Source organism: Cricetulus griseus, assembly GCF_003668045.3.
Source record: "Cricetulus griseus strain 17A/GY chromosome 1 unlocalized genomic scaffold, alternate assembly CriGri-PICRH-1.0 chr1_1, whole genome shotgun sequence".
Taxonomy (NCBI): domain Eukaryota; kingdom Metazoa; phylum Chordata; class Mammalia; order Rodentia; family Cricetidae; genus Cricetulus; species Cricetulus griseus.
Window position 1 is genome coordinate 163,717,332 of NW_023276807.1, and position 7,221 is coordinate 163,724,552.

Here is a 7,221-nt window from a genome sequence, read left to right on the forward strand (position 1 = left end):
TATATTATACTGCCCTTCTGCTAACTGTGATAATAATGGTTTAAATGCATGTAAAATGTAAAAGCATGGGACTGGAGACATAGCTTAGGAGTAAAACATTTGCCCAGTCTGGGTCATGCCCAAGTCCAGGAAAAACAAAAACAGGAGACCATGTGAAAGCAACTTGTAAATTGTCAAGTGACTGAACATTTGTATTACAGTGAAAACATAATTCACCACATCTTGGGTAGGAAAAGGGTTTTAGACCATCTCAGATAATAAGAATTTGATCTCTGAAAATAAAATGTCTTTGGCTTATACACCAGTCAAGTATCTAAGTTTCAAAGTAATTTTAATTTTTGCTATTTGTTTAAGTCAGCACACACTTTTGTTTTTGTGGTCTTAGGGAATTTTACTGGGAGCTTTACACATGCCAAGCAAGCACCCCACCAGCAAGTTACATGCCCAGCCCAGGCTTTCAAGAGACTTACTTTCAAGTTTTTAAAAACAGGGTCCCACTCTGTAATTGAAGCTGGCCTTGAACTCTCAACAGCTCTCAGCAGTCGTCCTACCTTGCTCTCCTAAGTTCCAGGACATATGTATATCAATGCCACCTCTGGTCCTTTTAAAGCTTTTTCATTCATTATAAATACACACAAGTCAGCTTCACATCACTTCACTGTTCTCTTAGTCCATCAGGACAGCCAGTCATAGAGCTGCTGAAGCTGTCTACACGAAAGGGTCAGGTACCTTCAAAACAAACTAACCAACCTTAAAAAAATATTCACTGCACACCAACCCATTGGCTATCAAGGAAATCCTTAGTTACCTGGCATACTACAGATAACTGAGTTATGATTATTACAGAGGTACAATGCTGAAGTCATTTATCAATCAAGTTTGCACAGGTAGCAACCAATCAGAAGGGGTGCTGCCACAGGCATCAATTAACCAGAAAGAATGCCATATCTGTTGGAAAAGATAGACTGTTGTTTTGTTTGTTTGTCTGATGACTTGTTTTGAGTCAATCTTTTGATGTATCCCAGACTGGCCTTGAACTAAATGTCAAACTTGTCTTAGAGGCAAGCCTTGTTTCAAACTTCTGATCCTCCTGTCTAGGTCCCCTAAGTATGTGTGCACCATGCCCAGGTAGAAGTACTGTTTATCTGCCCAAGGTTTAAAAAGAAAGAAATCTTCCAACTCTTTATTGTTAATGTACATCTTCCCAGCTATGATCTTGGATAGGTCAATTACTCTGTTGGAAACTGGTACTTTGTCAGGTTGGTAAGTCAGTCACTCTTCTGAAAAGGGACTGGCTTTAAGGTGTCTGTCCCTGGAGCTGTTTCATGGAGATGGCTGGAAGCTATGGAAGACCCCTGTGTGATAAAAAGGTGACATTCTCTCAAAGGAATTGAAATTTCCTGATGTCTTGTCATCTGTAGAAGAGCCCACCCTTGGAAAGGAAGAAGAGGCAGAGCTCAGACTACTCAGCAAGAGTAAACAATTCTCTCTCCTCAATTCTTTCTTTTTGTTGGGACCTCAAGCCGCCCAGGATGTTTGTGCAGTAGAAATCCAATAGATGCAACAGCATGCAGAGGCAAAACCTAGTCTAGAAAGAACTCCTTACAATGGCAGTGAGTCACTTGTAGAAACTAGTTCACCTTGGTCCCTGATGCTCATTTTCTACATTGCTTCCCCTGTGCTGTTTGTAAGGGTTATGTCAACGTTTTAGCATGGTTTAGTATTCTTTTGGAAAGAAAGAAAAGAACCCATTGTCCAAAGCTGGGCCAGAATGTTATAGAGGAAACTTTCTAGCTATCTAGGTTGGCCTGAAGATTCAGTGGCTTTCTCTCTCTACCATACAAGTGTTGCTTACCATAGGAAAGAACACTGGTAGGTTGTAAGAAGTCACAATTTGTGCTTGTCACAGAAACAGAGAGTGTATTGATGGAGTTCAGAGATTGCTGCAGATAATGCTGACAAGGACCATATCAGCCTAGAAAAGTTGTTCTCAACCCCTGAAGAACTAGACTACTTTTATGTAATGAATATTTGCTAAGGATCCTTTATTACTCTGAAATGTACTGCTGTACAAAATAAAGATACAACAATAGAGAGCCAGTCTATAAGGGAAAGACTAGCAGAAAGATAAACTGTAAGAACACTTAGCTCTGTGTGTAAGTATGCAGTAGCTACACTCACATATAGTGTCACAATAAATGCAATAACTACTCATAGTCATTGGCTATGTAGATTCAATATGGACACTACTAGCACGGAAGTACCATCTAGAAATAATGAATAACATAAATTATGTTCTAAAGTACATTACTTTCCTGGGTAATCAATGTTTATAGAAACTATGTAGCTTTGGTTTATATATAAAACAGTACATCCTGGGCTCAACAGTAGTAAGGTTTGCTCCCTATATAAATGTCCATTGGGAAATTTGAAAAGTTCATTTTTTGTAGGATGTGTGCTGCAGACATCTAGTCCCTTGGTTGTTATCCTGAGTGTTAACTGCTGATACTGTCCCTAACCAAGCTGAGCAGGGAAAGATACCCTCAGATTATCACATGCCCTCACTGAGAATCATCTTATATCATAGAGTTTTGTTTTGTTTTTTTTATCATAGACTTTTAAGTTTTTCCCGTATGTGAAGATGTAGAGCCCTGACACACACGGCATCCTATTTAATACCCAAAGCATGTGACAGAATATTATTACTGTCATAATGTTCTCAATATTACTTCCAGCTGTCTGGGGGATGACAGAACCTTGAAGGGATCTTGAGAAAATTGAGATAATAATAAAGTCCTGGGAAAACTGGCTGTAACATTTGTTGTCCAGTCTTTGTGTGATGGTAAAGTGAAGGGTTTATCTGAAGTCCTGGCTTGAGTAATGTGTGAGGCTGGACCATCTCAGCTAGCAGCTTTGAAGTTGTAGTCTGAAACTGATCTTTGGGTGGCATTTGTCAGTTTAATGGCATTGCCATAATCCAGGTGGCGCCATCATCTTTTTGGAGGCTTCAAGGGTCATTGTTGGGAATGGTCTTGGTTCACTGCTTAAAAACTTAAACATTTTAAATCTCATATGCAGCAGATCTCAGAGCAGCTAAAGGACTACAGTCTATTAAGTACATCCAGGGTACACAAACTTAATTCCTTGTTACCTGCTTCAGACGCAAGCTCCAAATCACATATAGGAAGCTAGATGAAGCCTATTTCTAGAATTAGTTAGTACTCTATATGACCATTAATATCGTGACAGAAAGTTTAAATACATATATATAATCTTATGAATTTAAAGATAATATTTATACCTTAAGAAAAGTTTTAAAGAGTCAAAACGAAACCAAAAATTATGAGATTAGTGAAAAATAGAATAATAGTCCCTAAATGTTGGTTTTCTTCTGTCCCATACCAGGTGGCTCTTCTGTCATGAGACAGAGATTTTCGATTTTCCTTTAACAAGCATGCTTGAGGTTAGAGAAGGAGGGAGACACGCTCCAACTCCAAAGCCAGCTTTAATTTCTAATTGAATTGAGACCACAAAAAGACCATTTACTTTTTATGTTCATAGAGAGCAGCAGAAACAAATATTTGGGAAGATTTATAAAATTTTATCCTGTTGGAAATGTACTATACCATTAGGCCAATTTACTCTTGTTCTTGGGACAATTTTTTTCTGAATGATTCATCCTTCTTTAGATTTTTCCACTTGTTTAGTGGTCTTGAGATTCCTTAGTTGGATTCTTTTATTTTCCAGGAAAGACAAAAACAAAACCCAGCCCCAACCCTAACTTTGAGAAGTTCCTTTTTTGACAGATTGTATCTTTGTTAAGACAAAAGGTTTTTTGGCAACAGAAAAAGTATTATCTTTTAATAATAAAAAATTGACTTTTTAAACCTGGTCAAATGAAAGACATTTGTTAGTCTTATAAATTAGTTTGGATTGAATGACCAAGATATCTGATGAACGATTACCTCTCCTAGTCAAGAAGTCTCTCTTGTTCTAATCTAATCTTTATCAATCTTGATGGTATCAGTAGCTTTGTTTCTCCTGAAAAAGCAAAACCTCTTCCCCAATGTAACACATATTCTGGTTTCCAACCTGAGGTTAACACATCTTTAAAATATATAGACTGATTTAATTCAGCAGTTTTTTTCTATTATCCAGTGTCTCTCCACAGCTGTTGTTTCTTTTTCATCAGCATTTAAAACATTGAAATTTAATAAAGCACTGTGTAATCTATCTCTAGGGGTTTTTATTGCCCCTTTCTGTTTATTAAGCATATCTTTTAGAGTGCAATTAGATCTTCCTATATTCTTTTGTCCTGTAGGATTGTATGGTACCTGTAATATGCTTTATGTTGTAATATAAAAAAAAACCGTTTTGTTTTACTAGAGATGTATGCTTGAGCATTGTCTGTCTTAATTTGTATAGTTATCCCCATAATGGCTAGGACTTCTGTGTAATCACAGAATCAACCTTTTCAGCACTTAAAGAGGTTGCCCATTGAAATCCTGAATATGCATCTATGGTATGGTGCACGTATTTTAATTTTCAAAACTCTGCAAAATGAAACACACCCACTTGCCAAATTTCATTTCTTTGAGTACTTTTCGAGTTATTTCCTGAAGCTAATGGAGTTTGATTATATGAAGAGCATGTAGGACATTTCCTTATAATTTCCTTGGCTTGTTGCCAAGTGATAAAAAAATCTTACTTCAAATCTTTGCTGTTAACATGGTGTTTCTTATGAAATTCTGAAGCTTCTAGCACATTTCCTAACAATAACTGATCAATTTCATCATTACCTTGTGCTAAAGGACCTGGTAGACCTGTATGGGATTTAATGTATGTTATATACAAGGGATGTCTGTTTCTGATTATTTGCTGTCATTGAATAAACAACAAAGTTTATTCTGAATCATCTGGAATAAGTTCAGCTGCCTCAATATGTAAAATGACTCCTTCTGCATATTGAGAATCAGTAACTATATTAAGAGGTTCTGGAAAGTCTAATAATATCATGAAAATAGCATATAATTCTGATTTTTGAACTGAATCATAAGGGCTTTGAGCTACTCTACTTAAATTTCCCGACTTATAACCTACCTCTCCTGATTTATTTGCATCAGAATAGAATGTAGGGGCTCCAGAAATCGATGCTTCCTTTATTACATGAGGAAGAATCCAATTAGTTCTCTTATAAACTGGTCTCTTGTTAATCTCTCCCAAAAAATTATTCCAAGCTCTTTGCCCAAGTTCATTTTTCTGCCCATAATGAGGCAATTTCAGCATTAGTAAAGACATCATAATTTCCACTATTTTATAGATAAATCTACCTCATTGGCACTAGATGAATTTGCCCTGTTTCATTGTTTCCATACGTTAAAGACATGGAACATGGAAACGAAGCCCCAGTTATCCACAAAGTAGCTCTGGCTAGATCAAAATTTCAAGTTCCTTGCAATAGAGATATTAGGTAAGGAGTTTAGGTCTTTTGCACCCTATGTAGTTTTGTAGAGTTTCTTTGTACATGATTTCTTTCCAAGTCAGGCTTTGGCTTTGGTTAAAATTTAAATCCCTGGAACAGCTGAGCAAGATGGCTCTGCATTCCACAATGAAGTTAACGGCTTCGTTCCTGAGATCAATACTGTAAGGATGACAGCTGAGGCAGAGAAAAGGACCAGGATGAAGCAACAGTTCTTCATGCAAGAGGGAGGAAAATGAATGGAATAGCTTTGACAAATTTCAGAGGACTAGCAGTAGAGATACAACCCCACAGTTTCCAAGTCCCTTCCCCTCCCTGTGAGTCAGGGATAGACACTGTACACACAGTTCCCAGTTAATAACATGATTGTGCTTGGTTTTTAATTTCCTCTCAAAGCATAGCAGTTGTGTGTGTGCTCGAGTTGGTTCTTGGAGGGCATCCCATCACTTGTGATAGTCTAGAGCCAATTGCTAAGCTGTATGTTTCCAAGTGTTCATCTGTGTGCCCTGGAGGAGGCAGCAGTGGGAGGCTATTTGGCCCAGAGCTCCCACACACTAAAGGCTTCCAACTTAGACTTCAGAAGTTGCCTCCAGATGAAGTACAGTAGCCTCCTCAGTGCTTTGACTCTCTGCAGCTTCAGTATTCATGAACCACAGTCCAAAAATGTTGAGTAAAATAATCCAAAATAAACAGCTCACACATTTGAAGTTGCAGGGAGCACTCAAGAGAAAGACACCAGGGTTCAAGCAGAGGGTTTTGTTGTTGTTGTTTTGTTTTGTTTTTTAGTTAGGGAACGTGATCATAAAAGTGGGAAAGGGGAGGAGGGAGACCAGCTTCCAGAGACAGGAGCAGCAGGAAGGAGAAAAGGGGGGGTCAGACAGACAGGGAAAGGGAGAGAAAGAGAGAGAGAGGAGGATGGGAGGTGGGCAGGGCCCTTTTAAAAAGGAACATAGTGAATGTGCACAGGTGGTGCTCTTATTGGCTGAAGCTGAGGGCGTATCCTGTCAGAACCTTAAAGACAGGCCAGTGCAGATGCCTGAATACTAACAATCATGTCATTCTGCTGCATCCTGTCCAGATTGCAAATGACTCCCTTGTCCTGTGTGTTTCTGCTACTGGCTCCGTCCTGGTTATCATACCTCCTATGGCAATATCCCTGTGGCCAGGTTCAAGTAACCCCACTGCAGTAGTTAGAGCTAAGTTACAACACCTGTGTCATTCAAGTCACTTGCTTCCTCCAAGGAAGATAAATGCAGACAATCATATATATTGAGATAGAGTAAATCCACATGAACATTTATTGTAGTACATTTCTGTAACTGTTCTGCTTCTTATTGGTTTTTATTGACCTCTTGTTAAAAATTAAAAATTAGATTTTACCATAGGTATGCATTTAACGAGGAAAGTGAAGCATACATGGGTTTAAGTTTCTGTGCGCTTTGAAGCATCCAATGGGAGTCTAGGCATGTATTCTCTGAAGGTACAGAGACACTTTGATAATTACACAACTGAAACGGACACATACACCGAGCAGTGGAAATATGCAGTCACCATTCCATTTGAATCATTGACCTATTGTCCAGTCACATAGACTCTACACTAATATTTTTAATGAGTCTGATAATTATCCTGTGGATGCTAATGCATATGTTAAAGGTCTTAAAGTGTGTGTGTGTGTGTGTGTGTGTGTGTGTGTGTGTGTGTGTACCCATGTGTATGTGTGTGTATGTACAGGAATACAT